The 17,193-nt window shown below is 38.2% G+C and overlaps 1 protein-coding gene across 1 annotated transcript in view; it reads left to right on the top strand.

The window, feature by feature from the left end:
* OR6B1 (olfactory receptor family 6 subfamily B member 1) overlaps positions 1-17,193 on the top strand; it is an 87,182-nt gene that overhangs the window by 39,665 nt on the left and 30,324 nt on the right.

Genomic DNA, 17,193 nt, shown 5'->3' with positions numbered 1-17,193 from the left:
AAAACTTGTTTGGTGGTGCTGAATTCTCTTAACTTTTGCTTGTCTGTAACGGTTTTAATTTTTCTGTTCTGAATGAGATCCTTGCTGGGTAGAATAATCTTGGTTGTAGGTTTTACCCTTTCATCAGTTTAAATATGTCCTGCCACTCCCTTCTGGCTTGCAGAGTTTCTGCTGAAAGATCAGCTGTTAACCTTATGGGGATTCCCTTGTATGTTATTTGTTGCTTTTTCCTTGCTGCTCTTAAAATTTTTTTCTTTGTATTTAATTTTTGGTAGTTTGATTAATATGTGTCTTGGTGTGTTTCTCCTTGGATTTATCCTGTATGGTGCTCTCTGTGCTTACTGGACTTGACTGTTTCCTTTCCCATGTTAGGAAAGTTTTCAACTATAATGTATTTAAATATTTTCTCAGACCCTCTCTTTTTCTCTTCTTCTTCTGGGATCCCTGTAATTCGAATGTTGGTGTGTTTAGTGTTGCCCCAGAGGTCTCTGAGACTGTCCTCGATTCTTTTCATTCTTTTTTCTTTATTCTGCTCTGCAGTAGTTATTTCCCCTCTTTTATCTTCCAGGTCACTTATCCTTTCCTCTGTCTCAGTTATTCTGCTATTGATTCCTTCTAGAGAATTTTTAATTTCATTTTTTGTGTTGTTCATCATTGTTTGTTTGCTCTTTAGTTCTTCTAGGTCCTTGTTAAATGTTTCTTGTATTTTCTCCATTCTTCTTCCAAGATTTTGGATCCTCTTTACTCTCATTACTCTGAATTCTTTTTCAGGTAGACTGCCTATTTCCTCTTCATTTGTTTGGTCTGGTGGGTTTTTACCTTGCTCCTTCATCTGCTGCATATGTGTCTGTCTTCTCATTTTGTTTAACTTAACTGTGTTTGGGGTCTCCTTTTTGCAGGCTGCAGGTTCGTAGTTCCTGTTGTTTTTGGTGTCTGCCCCCAGTGGGTGAGGTTGTTCAGTGGATTTTATAGGTTTCCTGATGGAGGGGACTAGTGCCTGTGTTCTGGTTGGTGGGGCTGGATATTGTCTTTCTGGTGGGCAGGGCCACGTCCAGTGGTGTGGTTTGGGGTGTCTGTGAACTTAGTATGATTTTAGGCAGCCTCTCTGCTAATGGGTCTGGTTGTGTTCCTGTCTTGCTAGTTGTTTGGCATGGGGTGTCCAGCGCTGGAGTCTGCTGGCTGTTGGGTAGAGTTGAGTCTTAGCATTTAGACCGAGATCTCAGGGGGAGCTCTTGCTGATTGATATTACGTGGCGCCAGAGCCTCTGAGGTGGGAGTACTCGCCTCTCTCACCTCAGAGGCTCAGGCCTGACACCCGGCCGGAGCACCAAGACCCTGTCAGCCACACAGCTGTGCTCATTTGTTGCTGGGTGCTGCTTCATTACCAGAGAGTTTCTGTTGCGGATTTTTAGCCCTCTTGGTGTCCAGACCTGTCTGAAGGAAGGTCCTGGTGTAACATCCCACTGTGTGCGGCAGATGGCAGGCAGGATATGGCGGCAGTATTTACTTCCTTTTAAAGAAAATATTAGTAAAACAAGTCCATAAAAATAAAATTAAATTATGATAGTTTTTATTCTGAAAATGCAATAGTTGTTTAACCTTCCAACAATGAAAAACAATTTGTCATATTAACAAATTAAAATATACAATGAAGAAATTGTTTGACAAAATTCAACATCAATTCATAAGACTCTTAGCAACCTAAAGAAGATTTACCTGCCAAATATAAATAAAACAATAACAATAATAAATTAATTTGTTAATATAATTCGTAATTAAGATGAAATGTTATAAAATGCTATCATAAACAACAGGACTTAAGTTTGAAATGCTTATAAATAAATCTAACAAAGGATGTTCAAAAAGATAAAGAGAGAATTAGAAAATTTTATTGAGGCACTATGGTAACTATGTATACAGACATACAATGTGAGATAAGCCAGGCTCTTGGGTTGAGAGACATAATATTACAAACATTCAGTCTCTTCAAACTGATGAATATATTCAATATAATTCTAATCACTGTCCTACAATATCTCAGAAGAATGTGTGGGTGTCTGCAGAACTTGACAAGCTGATTCTATGAATACAATGTAAAGGGCAAAGTCTAGACCAGGCACCATTAAAAAGGATGAAGTACTAAGTGAGAGGATTTTATAATAAAAATGTATTATAAAGTGTGAGTAAGTAAAACAGTGTGGTCTTCATCCAGGGATTGACCAATAAACAAACTGAACAAAATACAAAGCACAGAAGCTGACTCAAGACTTTATAAACTCTTGCTATATGAGAGACATGGTATGGAAGATCTTTGGGGAAAGGAAGGGCTTTGCAGAAAAAGGTTCTGGTACAAGTAAGTAACCATGTAGATGCTCAAGCCTAGCACTTTCAAGGCCTAAGTGTCAAAGGCAAACTATAAAGCTTTTAGAAGTTATGAAGGGGAAGGATTTTTAAATTAATGTACAAAATTATTAGCCACCAGAGAAAACATTGATAAGTTTGACTAGATTGGAATTAAGAATGTCTATTAATCAACAAAGAGCATAAAAAGACTGAAAAGACAAGACAGAGAATTCTCTTCTACCAGATCTTCTAATTTGTCAGGTCTCAAATGTCACCTCCTCAAAGACCAGCATATTTCAGAGTCCCACTTGTCTGGACTAGGTGAATTTCTGTCATATCTCTCAAGCGTATCTTTTTCCTGGCATTTTTAAGGATCTGAAGTTATCCTGCTTTATTTCTGTTCAAATGTTTATTTTCAGTTTACAATTTCTAACATACAAAATCACTATAAGTTTCCACTTTGTCTTCCTCATAGCTGTGTCTGTAGTATCTAGAGCAGAACTAGGCACAGAGAAGGCCCTCAGTAAATCTCTGTTGACAAACTGAACAATAGGCATCCCCACATCTTCTTCTTGAAACCAAGGAGCACACAAGTTAGAGGAGAGACAGATACATTTTTCTTTTCTTTTTTTAATTCCCATTTTTTAACATGAGGAGACCAAGGAATAGAGAGGTTGAATAACTTATCCAGGGTCATTGAGATAACATATGAAAAAGTTGGATCTAAAACATAGGTAATCTAGATCCAGAGCCTGTATTCTTTTTTTTTTTTTTTTTGTGGTACACGGGCCTCTCACTGTTGTGGCCTCTCCCGTTGCGGAGCACAGGCTCCGGACGCGCAGGCTCAGCGGCCATGGCTCACGGACCCAGCCGCTCCGCGGCATGTGGGATCTTTCCGGACCGGGGCACGAACCCATGTCCCCTGCATCAGCAGGCGGACTCTCAACCACTGCGCCACCAGGGAAGCCCCAGAGCCTGTATTCTTAATGCTATGCTAATTCTATATGCAAGTATAGTTTACACTAAGGATCCAATGATTCTACACAAAACATAGACAGTTCTCTCTTCTGTCCGAAGGAGAAAGAGTTAGCAAAATTACCAAAGGAGAATAAAGGTAAGGCAAGAGTAGAAAGAAAATAAGGTCTTTAATTCCCAGAATAACCTTTAAGAATGGAAGTAGTATGAAGATTTATTTGGGGAGAGCAGTATGGTTGATGAGCCATTTTTAGATGTTTTGGTGGGAGAATTTTTCTGACATAACAATATTTAAAATTGACAAAGAAGCAAAGAAAAATTCTTTTTGTATGTATTTCCATTTTTATCAGGAAAGAAAATCTTTTCCAGAATAATTCCTCTCAGCAGATTCTTACTTGCATTCCATTGGCGAAATTGGGCCACGTGGCTATCTCTAAACCAGTCACTGAAGAAGCAGATGAAATTGAGAGCTTGACTTAGATCAGTTCCCTGCGGCTCAGAGTGAGGCCCCTTTCTTTGATAACTCCACCACCTAATACCTGAAGAAGATCAGTTCTAGATCAGTAAAGAAGGGGCTAATTGCCATAGGGCAGACAACTGGCAGTATCTGCTAAAAACTTTTAGTTCTGAAGCAAAACTTCTTAAATCTTGAGAAGTGGAAAATTGAAATGTGCTAATTTTCTCATCCTTCAGTTTTAGAGATTCAGTTAATACTCTCTCAAAATAAGGCATTATGTTTAAAAACCTAATGGCTACAATCTAAATACAATGAAAAATTATATTTATATCAAGGAGATTGTGTTAAGAATTTATGCAGTTAAAAAAGGATTCTGCATAGATTTTTGTTTCATAGTAGATACTTTTCTTTCTGCTACATTAAAAATACATATATATGTGTATATATATACATGCATATATATTAAAATAGCATGAAGGGTATGAACCAATTTTTATAAAAGTATTTCTTATTATCTGTTTATCCTTTTTTGTTTATATTTCTCTAAAAGCAAAGTGATATGTAGGATTCCAGTAACCAAATGTGTGGGTGATATTGTTGTAATTTCCTGAATTACTTAATTTATTTTCATACTGGGAAAATATTCCCTTTACACACAAAAAAAGTCAAAATACTTTCCTAAAATATCCTATGATGACATTGTGTTAAGTTATTCATCTGTCTGTCCTATTAGCCTGGAATCTGTATGTATTCATGAAGAAATCCCCAGGATATTGAGCTGTTAATCATAATGGGTAGTTTAGGTGATCTGGTGTGGGATACTTTCAGATTTTTCCTTAGTATTTTTCAGAATTGCTTTACTTTGTATTATGGAACATATATCCTTTTTACAACAAAAACACTCCATTTTTTTTTTCCCTAAAAGTGGGTGGAGAGAGAGGATGGTAAAGAACGGTGGAGAATTTAAAGAAAGAAGGTGACATGAATGCAGCTCTCCTGTTTACTCCTAGGATGTGAGTCAGGGGAATGCAGATTTTGACTCTCTGGATCAGTGGTGTCCCTTAGTGCGTGTAACCTAAATGGTGCCTGACACGTTACTGGTGTATGGTAAACATTTGATAAGGGAGTCAGCACCAAATCTACAACTCCTGAGCAAAGTGCAGTGCAGTGTGTGGTCCTGTTAATCAGCCCGATCAAGGAGAGGCAATCACTGGAGATCCACTGCTGTAAGAAAGAGAAGCAACACCCCACTTGAAAACCATTCATCCACAGCACATCAGCAGTGGCAGAAACTTTGAATAGAAAACTCTTTATTAGTCAATATTTTCTGTTGCCTGATTTTCTAAGCAGGAAGTATGGAGCGATAAAAGGCTCACAGCTGCAAGTAATAAAGGTGATGTTAACCAGTTCCCTACTTTTTCCCTCTGCTTGGATTCTTTGTGCCAATGGCTAGGAGTTTCTACACCTTACAAATGTCCTAGGCCACCTCTGATAATATACCCATCCCTGAGGAGATTCTGTTTTCCTTCTGTCTGGACTGGTTGCTTTCTACCAACTTCATCTGCCTTTATACTGTATTGTACTCCTTAGTATATTTAATCTCGTATCTTTCTCCGTCTTGGTTTACTCCTTTGTTTTGGTGGAGCAATCCTACAATAGCTTCTTCTGGTTAAAAACGTGTGCTGTGGCAGAAGTTATGGTAAAAAGAGTCATCAGCACTTTTAATTTCTCATCATTGCTTATAACATTTATCTTTTTCAAATACCCCATTGAAATTCTATATGCTAAAAGGAGTTAAAAAAAATAAGAAAGAACTCAATCCTGTGTAGGAAGAATTTCTGTCTCAGAGATGGTGAAATATTAAAATGATATTTAGGTGCAGCTGTAGGTATGTATTTAAATGTAGTCTGAAAACTCATTTATCTCTAAATTGACTTTCATTTAATACATGTCCATCATTAATGATGGAGCTAATTATGCTTTGTAATATTTATTTTTAATAAAATATAAAATATGGATAAATATAAATACTAAATAGACACAAGAAATCTAAGACTTTCCAGAATAAATATTTTGCCTTAGCCAATTCAAAGATTAAAGCAAAAAAAAAAAAAAAATGGAGACAGATGGTGATGACACCTCTTTGTATCCATAAAGCTGTGTTAAATGTCACCATATTGTCTTCATCAGACTAAATAAAATGGTAACTATGCATATGTGAAGGAACATGAACCAGATTATTATCCTTAGCTCTGTCTGGTTGTTGGTGAGTTAAATGTATTTTTCTGTAATAATCTGGCTTTGCTTGTAAAATATAGGAAAGGTGGACAATAAAAATACTAAAATGTAAAAAAAAAAAAATTAAGCACAACCTTGAAGGATGCTATAAGTGTTTTAGTCAACCAGAGAAGGGAGTCCAATTTCGTTTGAGGTGGTTGAAGAGGCTCCATGAGTGCTTTGAAGGATTAGTATTATGTTTGATGTCAAATGGGTAATACGAGGATAAAATTGACTTGAAACAAGGAGTAAACATTTCAGAGTAGGAGTACTGGGGAGCAGTACTTGAATGAAACGAGAGTATATATTGGAGAATAAGGAGGTAAGTGGACTGAGGAGCTGTTGGACACATGACTACTATAAGAAAAGAAATAACCACAGTTTGCCTCCTCTTAAAATATTTATTCTGCTCTCTAATACATTAAATATATCACTTATATGTTGAAGTGCTTCTTGCTCCACAGTTTAAGAACTAAGACTCTCTATGAAACTAGGTTAAGATCAAAACTTAGAAAGTTAGAACTGTAAGGACTTTATAATCATCAAACATTATCACTTAGTGCACAAGAAAGAGGACAATAGAGAGAGACAGAGAGATTAAGAGAAAGGTGTACATTTCAATTGTAGGCCTTAACCTGCAATGAAGAAATAAAAACGTAGCTGTGAAATTTAGAGATGTTTGAAAAGAATGGCAAACCAGAGAAAATTAAGGCGAGATATCTAAACTGCCAAGTCACAAATACTTGAAAGTGAGAAATGTGCAGTGATTATTTGGCAACAACGTTTTCTACATGGGGAGATACCTGTGTCCACAAGATGATGCCTTAACAGGGTCCATAGGGCCCCTCCCATGAAAGATCAATAAATATATCCTCTCCTCTATGAACAGGAGAATTTAGAGAGTAGAGCGACCTTAAGACTGACAAAATAAGTATTGAGAAAAGTTAATTTATGACATGATCTTGAAATTTCTGTTTTCTGTTCCAGGGTCTTACATACTTTAGAGACATCTTGGCCTCACCCAATCAAGCAAAACACACAAACACACATAAATCCCAAACAAATGCACGTAACAGTTCTCATGGGATACTGAAAGACCAAAATGAATAAACATGGGAAATGCATTCACCTGCTGATAGGAAAGCAGCAGAGACGTTAAATCTCTCTAAGGAGGACGTGATTAGAGGTGATAACACACTGTTCTGTCCCCTGATTATTATTTATGTCTGTAGGGAGCGGGTTGTGTCCAAATGATAGAAAAAGCCTTCACTTGCAGGAGCAAGTCTATCATACATTTCTGTGCTGAGAGCTGTGTGTCTGGGCTTCACCTCCCGATGAGGCCCCTGTGGAGGAGAATCAATCCTAGTTCTCCCTCTGTGTGAGGTTTCTTCTCAGCCTGAGGCCATGTTGTAGAGGAAAGAAGAGATTCTGCACTCTAAGTTCATTAGTCATGAGAAAGCTTGGCACGTGGAAACAGGAAAGGGGGAGTGAATGAACCACTGGCTGCAGGTATTAGAGACTGAATGTCTTCCCTGTGTCCTGAACCTATCTTCAGACTTTGGTCCTGAGGGTATTTCTTGGGCCCACTATCTATCCCCGTGGTGTGGCCTTAATGCCTCTGGCCCTCCAGGACCCCTGTCTATGTCCCCTTCTGTGGCATCTCTTGGGTTTGTCATGACTGTGTCAGAGAAGAGGAATCGGCTATTCATCCATGTAGGACAGGATCTGGCTAAAGGGCTATAAAGAATGTCAGGGGACGTTCCCCAAATAAAAAATAAAAAATTGCGAAGGAAGAGGTCAGTGGTTTGCTTGCCCAGTTCTGTTGGTATACAGATTCTCTTTTTGTTCCTTATTTTAGCAGAGAAATATTCAATATTATGATTCTATGACATGCTTCCTTATGATATTAGAACCAGAATTCACTCTCCAATAATGGCTTCCATTCCTTATAATAAATATTTAAACTCTAAGTGGCTTATGTGCGATAACTCATTTAACTTTTCAAATGTCCTACGAGGTAAGGTTTATCCACCCCAATTTGCAGCTGCGGGAACTAAAGAATGGAGAGGAACAGAGAGATCACCAACCTAGCCTACAGCAAAGCCAGGATTTGAACCCAGGCGGTCAGGGTCAGAATCCATGTTTGTTTGTTTTTTACACTAAGCTATTCATGAGGATCAGGCTGTGTTGAAGTTACAGATGCAGAGAGTAAATAATATCTGAGTAATTATGAAAACTGGACAACTCTGTGCTTCCTCAGAGCTTTGACTTTGACAGCCCCAGGGCAGTCACTCTGAGAGAGTGATCAGTAGAAACTTTTAATTTGACTCAGTGTGAAATATTCTAAATTGCCCCACTTTCTTTCATAAGATTTACTACTTTTTCTCACATTGGTATTTTGGCATAGCAGAACTGCCATTTGACTATTAAAACCTGTATTTTCTTCAGTCTAGGAGTGAGGTTACTTTAAAGGATTCTTCTATTTCTTTAAATTCCTTTTTAAAGTTAATTTTAAAAATCAGCACATGGGCTTCCCTGGTGGCACAGTGGTTGAGAGTCCGCCTGCCGATGCAGGGGACACGGGTTCGTGCCCCGGTCCGGGAAGATCCCACATGCCGCGGAGCGGCTGGGCCCGTGAGCCATGGCCGCTGAGCCTGCGCGTCCGGAGCCTGTGCTCCGCAATGGGAGAGGCCACAACAGTGAGAGGCATGCGTACTGCAAAAAAAAAAAAAAAATCAGCACATAAAAATATTAATAGAAATGAGAGTAAAGTGGTGTGTTTTCTATTTAAACTCAAAAATAACTGAAAAGAAGCAAGATAAATGTGAAAGAGTTTACAATACCATAATTTTGTTGCATCTTTAATCCCACTGATTTATGTTCTCTTGGAATTGTGGTCCCTTTAATACAATTAGTAAGAGCTAACATTTATTTAACTCCTACCATGTACCTGTTTAATGGTATTTATTCTTCACACCAGCCCTTTAGACCCTGCTGTCACTGTTTTCCAGATGAAAACAATGGCTCAGAATCAGTGACTCAAGGTCACATGGTTCTCCTGCAGAGTCGAGATGGGAGTGATGGTCTCACCAGCACTGCTGACCCTGCTGCTTTCATCCCTATTCAGAGGGATCTTGCTCTTTTCAGTCCTTGCTCATTTTCATGCTATGGAAGAACAGAGCGATGTATTCATGAAACCTTTTGCATCATTCTGTGCACTGAAAGCCTTTTCCTTAAGGTGTAGCATGAAGGCACCTTCATTTCAGGTATTTTTCTCTTTATCTTATCTGTCACAGGCTTTTTCTCAGGAAAAAAAAATTCTGGCTTCTTGAACTGAGATTTTTAAAATGCAGAAAACCATTCCATATTGAAAGGGAAGAAAATTGCTTTCTTTATTTTACTGTATTTTTTCTATCTTGTCCTCACATACGTCCTCAACAGTAGTCTGTGTAGACAGCTACCATAATAGAGCTGTCTCCTCATGACCTTCCTACAAACCTGTAAAAAGTGCTCTTGACACCCAGTGTAACATATGGTTTGTCTGGAGTTCACGCCTGATGAAAAATGTTTCACTAGGAAATTTTTTCCCTCCTTATTTATTGCTGCCATTTGAAGATAGTTTTTTTCTAGGCCACTGGTTTCATTCAAAAATATTTTACTAAAAAATGTTATGTGTAAAACTCTGTAATTCCAGATTGTTTGAATTATGAACTTTGATTAGTCAATTCTAATCATATGGGAAAAGGAGGCTAATAACTTGGTACATATATACAATGGAATTTTTTTTTTTTCGGTACGCGGGCCTCTCACTGTTGTGGCCTCTCCCCTTGCGGAGCACAGGTTCCGGACGCGCAGGCTCAGCGGCCACGGCTCACCGGTCCAGCCGCTCTGCGGCATGGGGGATCCTCCCGGACCAGGGCACGAACCCGTGTCCCCTGCATCGGCAGGCGGACTCTCAACCACTGTGCCACCAGGGAAGCCCTATACAATGGAATATTACTCAGCCATAAAAAGGAACGAAATTGAGTCATTTGTTGAGACGTGGGTGGATCTAGAGACTGTCATACAGAGTGAAGCAAGTCAGAAAGAGAAAAACAAATATCGTATATTAATGCATGTATGTGGAACCTAGAAAAATGGTACAGATGAACTGGTTTGCAGGGCAGAAATTGAGACACAGATGTAGAGAACAAACGTATGGACACCAAGGGGGGAAAACCGTGGTGGGGTGATGATGGTGGTGTGCTGAATTGGGCGATTGGGATTGACATGTATACACTGATGTGTATAAAATTGATGACTAATAAGAACCTGCAGTGTAAACAAACAAACAAAACAACTAATACTAAACTTTCTTTAGGTTATTTGTATGGAAATATGTTAATATAAATGTTTCAGACATTACATGAAATTTCTAAAAATCTTATACATTCTGGTATAATGTTATAAGTCATAATTCTAGTTATTACTTTAAAATGTATATCTCAGAAATAACTAAATTTCCTTGTCAATTGCATTGTTATGAACTTTCATCAAATCTTTAACCGTGGTCATTTTTAAGTCTTTTGTCATTTACAGACAGTTCTGGGTGTACTCTGATGCTTTTGCAAAAATGTTCCTATAAAAGGGTTTCATCTTCAAGGAATTCATGGAAAAGACTGACAAGTACGGGTTTCTGGTAACTGACTATACTGCTGAACTGAATGAATAAGCATTTTCAGAATTCTAATGGAAAACTGATGAATTCATAAAAGTGCTAACACAAAAGATCAAGATAAAAAAAATTAATTACATGGGACTGAGTGAACTGATGAGGATGATTATAATTTTTGTGACTTTCTGTTTGAATAAAAAAAAAATCCCACAAGGACTCAGAGGCAAAAAATATACAAATCAATTTTCACTGCAAAGTAACGGAGCTGTTACAGTGGAGGATTCCTGGATTGAATGTCAATATTATGACATAGTGTGAGTGTGTTTCGTGTGTGGTAATTGCAATCATTGTTGCTTTTGTTGTGGTCATCCATTTACAGTGCTTGGTGTCAGTCTATTTATCCCTTGTAAAAATAAAATATGTGTGTGTGTGAAAAAATAAATAAAAATAAGAGAAAAAAGGGAAAAATAAATAAAAATTTTAAAACTACATTAAAAAAAGAATTGAAGCGCTTAATCTTCAAGTATTTTGGAATTTTCCGGCTTTGTTTTTGTTATTGACTTCCAGTTTGACTTCGCTGCAGTCTGAGAACAGACTTTATATGATTTCTGACATTTTAAATTTGTTAGAGTGTGTTTTATGGCCCAGACTGTGGTTTGTCTTTGTGTATACTTCACGTGAGCTTGAGACAATGTGTATTCTGCTGTTGTTGAAGCAGTCTGTAGATGTTTATTATATCCATTTGGTCGATGGTGTTGAATTCAGCTATGTCTGTACTGATTTTCTCCCTGATAGATTTGTCCATTTATGATAAAGCGCTGTAGAAATCTCCAACAAAAACAAACAAAAGAACTTGCATATTTGATAGTGAAGCATCCCTGTGCCTGCTGTCCTAGGTCCCTGGTCTGGATGCAGTAGGAGCACAGATGCTCACTTCACAGCTGAGCCCACTGGGCTTTTCCCTTGTTGTTCTCCCAGGATCCATCTCAGGCCCACACAGGCTTCCCTGGCCCAGGTCCTGACTCAGCCTGCTTGTCGCTCTTCAGCTTCTTACCCATACTTCCCCTCCTGGAGGTCTCCCATGACTCCCAACATTCTCCTTGGAAAGAAATTTAGTCTTTCCAGCTTCCTGTGTCTTTTTTAGCTCTAAACATATGCATATGAGACTTTTTCTGAAGTCATTATCTAATTTTCTGTCATTACTTTTGTTCCCTGCTTTCCTTGATGACAGAATGTACTTACTCAAAAAGAGCCTAAAAAATTTACAAAATATCCATGCCTCTAGATTAGGAGCTCCCTGAGCCTTCGTATTCAGATTGATTCATGGACTTATTAACATAGTAATTGATGTGTCCCCGAAGTGCCAAATTCCATTCTGTCATTATGCTCTATTGTTTTCTTCTTGCTTTCTTGGTTCTCCTCAATTTGAAATCAACATGCCAATTTCTGAATTGCATACAACTCAACTGTGAGTAATTTTTCTCTGTTTCTACCAATTCCCTGGTATTAAAATATTCCACTGACAAATTGCTCTGCAATTTGATTTGAAATATCTTTTTGCTATCCTTTCACAAAAAGATTTGGACATTTCTGTCTTCTGTCCGTCTTACTCAAAACACGTATTAAAAAAGAAATATATGAAGTAATTTGAAGAAGAAAGAACAGTTTCCAACTGTAAACTTCAAGCTCGAAATGATGAATCCCTGCTCTATAAAAGCAAAATAAAAATAAATAAATTTTACCAAAAAAATCTAGATATCTTAAGTTAATGACTTTAGTGCTTTTCTATATATAAGAAGATACATGAGTCTGGGCTCATTGAAATCATTCCTTTGATATGCACCCTGACTATCTAGGGCCAGTATCCTGGTTTCCTCCATCCTGAATTCCCCTCAGGGTGCGCGACCAGCTGCAGTGCTGACGGCTTGATGAGGACATTCTCAGAGCTGACAGGCTGTCTCCCTGAGGCTATCGTCCTCAGTAATGTCCCACAATTAAACATAAATGGCACCTTCTAGGTTGTGCGTTCTTAAAAATTTGACAACAGTAAAGGAAGTCTAATATTGATGCCTCAAGAAAAGCTCACAGCTAGAGAATGTTGTCTCTTAACACGATTATGCCACATGCACAAAAATGTGAAGTCATATGTTTGCCGAAACCAACGCTGCTTTTGGAACCTAGAATGGAAGCGTGCACTCCTGAGTGCCAGTGCACTTGGGACCATGTTGGTCTTATGATAAGTTGGCGCCATTGTTGGTGACTGAATGGAACTGTAGTGATATAGCAGTAACTTTTGACGTTTATTTTTCAGGTTGCTTCTACTGCAAAGGATCTCATTAGGAAGAAATTTCTGGGAGCCATTATCCCTGTGGCCGTCGGACCATGTGTTGTACAGTTCTCAGCTGATGGATCACTGTGTAACTATAAATCTTGATGATCACATGCTTAGAAAGGTCTTTGGTTATAATGGACAAAATATATCAGCTTCATTCCTAGCAGTCCATAGTGTGCTATGGACGGATACACATCACCTCCGTTTTTGTGGATGGAAAGCTGTTAAACAGAATAGGAGAAGACAGTGGGTTTCTGACAGGAATAAAGCATAGACTTCGCACAGTGGGTATGAATTGCATGGGAAATGACCCTACCCTGACAGGAGGAAGATTCTAAGAGGACTTATGGCATACTCATACTAAATTACATCTAGGTAGGCTACTTATCAAGACCTATATGCGGGACCCAGTATTGTGAGGGAGCAAAACATATGCATAACTGCACTGTTAGTACACAGTGGCAACAACAAGCATGGTGGATTGTCCCACAAAACAAAAAAGTGGCTTTAAAAGAGATAGGCGGCCATCTAGACATCACTGAACAAGCTGAATTCATTTTTAATGAGGCATGACAGCAAGTAGAAAAAAGATTTTCTTAACTAGAATGAACAGATTAGAGGGAATTCTTTCTAGGAAAAAAGCAAGGGATAGGAGTCAGCCTGAAAACATGATGAGATTTCAGTGAAATGGGTCAGACAGATTCAACAAATAAAGCTGGTTACTGCTAGGACTCAGCTCTGACCCAAGACCTCTTGACTGTTTTGATCCAGATGGAGACCAAAGTAACTATGGGGCGGAGCCCCTCCATTCTAGCTGCTGAAGCCAAAGGGGTACACTTATGGGGATCTTACTGACCTTGGAACTTACTCTTTTTCTCTGGAGGCATTTGTAATTTTCATTGATGCATCGTGATTGCCCTCTTGTTTACGAAGAACAGATCAGAAGAAGACATAATCTGTAGTACGTTAGGAGGAAAAGAAACTCGTCTGAATAACGCCATGTCCTTGTCACGGTGGGGCAGGCACAGAAGTGGGCCCCACTATATAACAGCCCACAATAGAAACTAGTTTTAGTACGAGTCTTTAAACTGAGATAGGGTAACTGGCTTTGTCCCCAACTAACTTGAAACCCAGAAATAAGTGAATCATGGATAATTGTAGTGACACCTGTCCACAATAATAATCTGGTATATGGACAAGGGCCAGATCTGTTGGAAAGGCATAGCAGAGACCTCTAATTCTTACTGATTGGTTCTGTAATGAAACTGAATTGTACCATGCCTGTACTGTAATACGGTGTAATATTGGCTTGTTGCTAAGATTCAACTACCTTATTTAAATAAGTCACATGATAATAATACTGATACTGATGATCAAATGTATGGGGAGATGGGTTAAAGCTGCCTCAGAATCTAATACCAATGGAAGATGGCTGGCCTGAGGAAGAACTTTATTTAGCTAACCTTTATTCAGCTCACTTCTACACTAAAGAGTTCTGCACAAGCTTATTACAAACTCAAAGGGCAACAAGTAATCAAATCAGTACAAAAATATGAAAATGTATATCATGGCTTTATAGGGTATACAAGTTTCTTCAAGGCTGTCCCTACCTTACACTCGCTCCTCCAAGTGTTAGGTATACTCATGTTATTGCTGTATCTATTGTATTAAATAAACTATTCCTGTAACTGTTTTATAAATGCTCTTCTAAATGTAAATGCTTAGAAAAATATGATGATTTTGCTGCAAGAGAGACTAGACCATGGTCCAGGTGGGTGGACTCTGTAAAAAGAGTTAACTCAATTAAATTCCTATAATTTGGGAATTAAAAGAAATTAAAATGTTTTAATCTTATCACTTAGAGTAAGACAGAAATAGACATTTTTTCATTCTGAGTTAGGATTGAGGGTCATGATTATTTTGGGTGGGAATTGTGGAGACATAGGCGGCTGATAATAAAGATGACAAGATGCCTCTTTCTGAGGAAAAATGTAGGATCCAAAAAATGAAAGCGCTGCTCAGCAGTTATGAAAAAAGGCTTTGTGCAGGCAGAATTCTAAAGATGGTCTCCTAAGATATCTGCCCCCTACCCCCACTATTTAATCAAGCACTAATATGGGTACTTATGTGAAGGGATTTTGCAAATCAGTTGATGTTAAATATGGAGGTTATCTTGGGGCTTGACCCAATCAGGTAAGCCTTCTAACAGCAGATGGAGCCTTCCTCCATCTGTTATCAGTGGGGGAAGTCAGGAGATATCTGCTGTGAGATGAAGCTGGGCTCATGCGAGGACCTCAGATAAGGATCGCAAATCCAGCCAAACCCTCGACTTCAGTCTGTGAGACGCGTGCAGAGAATCCAGCTGACTGGGACCAGGACTGCTGACCAGTGGAAATTGTGAGGTGATAGATGCTTTATTTTAAGCTGTTAAATTTGTGTTAATTTGTTGCAGCAGCAATAGAAAACTAAAACTCTTTGGTGTCAGATAAAATTCATTTGTTTCCAGCTCTGGCCCCTGGCAGATTGGTAATCTATCATTTACTTCAATGGTATCTAACTTTTTGGTCAGGACCCCTTTGAACTCTTAAAAATTACTGAGGATACAAACATATTTTATGTACGTGGTTATCTTTGTTGATATGTGTCATGTTAGAAATTAAAACTGAGAATTTATTAAATATTTACTTTTAATTCATTTAGAAAGATTTCCATTATATAATATAGTGTATTTTTATGAAAAATAACTATCTTTTACAAAACAAAAAACAGTGAAAACAGTAGCTGTGTTTTACATTTTTGAAAAATTTTTAAATGTTTGCCTTAACAGAGAAGACAGATGGATTTTATATCTTCTTCTGCATTCTATGTGTGGCGATATCACATGCCATGATGCTTCTGGAAAATTCCACTAAGAGTGAGAGTGAGAAAGGCAAAAAGTGTCTAAATATTATTGTGAAAATAGTTTTGATCCCATGGACCCTTGGAAATATTCTCAGAGATTCCCACTTAAAGAATCAAAAACTTTTAAATAATTTATTTATATAAGTATGTATACTATGTTTGTTATATATTAATATATGTAATTATATTAATAATTTATACATTATAATTTATTTTAAATTTATATTTAATATAACTTCAATCTCCACATCTGTAAAATGAAGATAATGATGATATTAAACTATGTAGTCAGTATAAAGCATCTGGCACATACCCTGAAACAAAGAAGGGCTTAATAATTTTTGCCTTTGGCTATTAGAATCCTTCCTCATTTGTATCTATCCACCCTTAGTGCAGATAGAAATATACCTTGGCTTGGGGGATCTGTTCTCTCTCAGGGTTGCCATAACAGTCTCCGTGGAAACCCACCTCTCAACCATCTAAATGTATACTTCATGGGGGTTATAGAGGAGCATGAGTTCATAAAACTAATCGTTTTAAGGGTGTGGGTACCGTAATGTGTGATATCTGTCTCTGGTTTATAACCCTAGAGATATTTGAAAATCTGTGTAGAAATAGTATGATGCTAGTGTCTGCTCTGACTGTTCCCTAGAATTTTTCCTCCAAGGACAATTCAACATAATCTTAGCTCTCTTCCAGAGAGAAAATTCAGGAGTTTCCCTCCACCTCCTCCTTAGAGAGAAGACAAAAATGTATTATATCTTATGATCTTTCTGGGAATTTGAATTTTCAGTAGAAACTCAAGAATGTTTTAAATTTGATTCTAAAATAAAACCTATGCTCCTGGGGTTCCAATGAGCAACTCCTCTTGTATCTGGAATTCAATCCTCTGAAAGCTGCTGGGGGAGCAGAGTACTGTACTCATTTTAGAGGTACATTTCTCACCTCTGTGGGGTTTATTCTAGGTCAGAGAAGATTCTCATGAGAAGATCCTGAGCTACTATCTCCTTGTGCAGAAGAGATTAATTTACCCTGGGAGGTAGTTTTCAGTACAGGTAGGTGAGATAGGACAGGACAGCAGCAGACACCACCATGGCTCTGTGGACAAGAACGACATCCCTGGGTGAGCTTTCCTCCAATTCATACTGTACATTGTAGGCAGAATAATAGACACCGATGTCTCCCTCCCCGACTTTAGGGAACTTCTGCCTACTCTGCTGTGGGTGGAGGGCTCTTGCACTCCCTCAGCAGCTCT

Source organism: Globicephala melas, chromosome 9, assembly GCF_963455315.2.
Source record: "Globicephala melas chromosome 9, mGloMel1.2, whole genome shotgun sequence".
Lineage (NCBI taxonomy): Eukaryota > Metazoa > Chordata > Mammalia > Artiodactyla > Delphinidae > Globicephala > Globicephala melas.
The sequence above is the reverse complement of the archived record's forward strand: the minus strand, read 5'-3'. Positions and strand labels throughout refer to the sequence as shown.